This window comes from Erinaceus europaeus, chromosome 9 (genome assembly GCF_950295315.1).
Source record: "Erinaceus europaeus chromosome 9, mEriEur2.1, whole genome shotgun sequence".
Classification (NCBI taxonomy): domain Eukaryota; kingdom Metazoa; phylum Chordata; class Mammalia; order Eulipotyphla; family Erinaceidae; genus Erinaceus; species Erinaceus europaeus.
This window is the reverse complement of record NC_080170.1, coordinates 70,679,629-70,681,759: the sequence shown is the minus strand read 5'-3', so window position 1 is coordinate 70,681,759 and position 2,131 is coordinate 70,679,629.

The window sequence follows — 2,131 nt, the reverse complement described above, 5'->3', positions numbered from 1 at the left end:
TGGTGTGTCCCATGCTACGGATGATACTCCTGGGGGTGGGAAGGCAGACTGGCCACAATCACAGGGTACATCTAGCATCAGCCCTGCACCTGAGTCCCTCCAGAGCCCCAGCTGCTGGCCACACTGCCCTGCAAGTCCGCTGCTCTACAGGTCACTGTGTTCAAGACCAGATGTTGCACCCTGGTCCACACCCCAGGGCGAAGCTGCTGGTGTCTCTCTCCCTATCTATCTCCTCCTGCCTTCAAAGTTTCTATTCCAAAGGAAAGTATATAAATAGAACCACCAGGATAGTGGGGTAACTGTGCAGGCATCAAGCCTGGTGGCAAGAAATTAAAGTGTAACATAGAAGTGGATGCCAAGCCCCTACAGGCTGGTATTGAGGGTATCTATATCAATACTTTTATATACATGAAACTAAAAATGGAAAGTAGAAAATAAGACTGCTTCCAGGAGAAATGTGAAGCACTGTTAAGGAAGCAAGCCCCAGAAATGACCCTGAAATACTGAAATAAATGGTTCATACAATAAAGTAATAATAGAATAAAAAATAAAATATGCTTTAAAATAGTAAATTAAAAATAGATATATAATTAAAAATGACAAAAACAAAAATGAAAAATTTAAATTGAAAATTAAGAAAAATAAAACATTGGTGGCTGTCCCCCTGGTCAATCACACACATTGCCACATGACAGTGTGTGTGGATTTGAGTTCCTGCTCCTGCTCCTCACCTCTAATTCCCTAAGTTTAAGCCTATCAAATTAAAATTAAAAATTAAATTAAATTAAAAATAACAATATCTGTAAGCTAAATGTGCAGAGCCGCCAGGCCAGTGATGAGGGTGTGGATTTCACAGTCATCACGGCTACCAGCTCTGGACTTCACTGTGGGAGGGGGCTTTGGATAGGCTGCAGCAGTTGCCTGGGGGCCTGCAGATGAAGGAGCAGGAAAGGTGGTGACCCCAGTTGGAGCTGTGGTGGTCTGCCTGGGTCTGCAGTCAGAGCTTGAAGGTCAGTGGTCCTACCTCATAGAGACCCTAGGGTTGGACAGGGAACTGGCATTGTGACCCTGGGCCACAATCTCAGAAATGCTTGGATGGGTTAGGATCAGAGCCTGCATCTTATTTATAAGGGAAGACAGGTCACTTGTGACTCTGGTGCCAGCACCAGAAGGGCTTGAGTGAGCTGCCCCTCCAGACAGGCTGGGAACATTAGAACATGCTCTCAGGACATCAGAAGTAGTGACTCCAGATGGAGCAGTGGTGGTTTTCCTTCTGGCAGACCTGGCTGATCTGTGGTCCATCCCACCCAGGGCCCAAGATATGGACAGGGCAGTGGGTAAAGGGCCCTGGGCCACAGTCAGCCATGTGTTGGAATCACTCAAGCTCAGAACATGTAGCCTACTGATAAGGAAATTCAAGTCACTGGTGGCTCTGGTGCCAGTGTCAGGAAGGCTTGAGTGAGCTGCCCCTCCAGACAGATTGACACTATAAAAGGTCCTTGCTCCCAGGGCACCAGGAGGAGTGACTCTAGATGGTGCAGTGGTGGATTTCCTTTTCCTGACATCCCTGTAGGCCCTGTGTTCTTTCCCATGCAGGACAGGACACTGGCTGACTTACCCTGGGCCACAGTCCCTGGAATGCTGTCATGGGAAAGGCTCAGAGCTTGCAGATTATTTATTAGTAAATTCAAGTCAGTGGTGACTCTGTTGCAAGCAGCAGGAAGCTTGAGTGAGATGCCCTTCTAGACAGGTTGACACTGACCAAGGGGCCTGCTCCCAGGGCACAAGAAGGAGTGACTCTAGATGGTGCAGTGGTGGATTTTTTATTCCTGATAGACCTACACACTCTGTGGTCTTTCGCACCCTGGGTCCCAGAGCGGGACAGAGCAGTAGTCATTGAACCCTGGGTCACAGTCCCCAGAATGCTGGGATGGGTAAGGCTCAGAGCCTGCAACTTACTGTTAGATGAATCCAAGTCACTGGTGATCTGGAGCCAGCACCAGGCATGGGGACTTCAGATGGTGCAGTGGTGGATTTTCTTTTCCTGTCATCCCTGAGGGCCCTGTGTTCTTTCCCACCCAGGACCCCAGAGGAGGACAGGACAGTAGCTGAGTTACCCAGGGCCACTGTC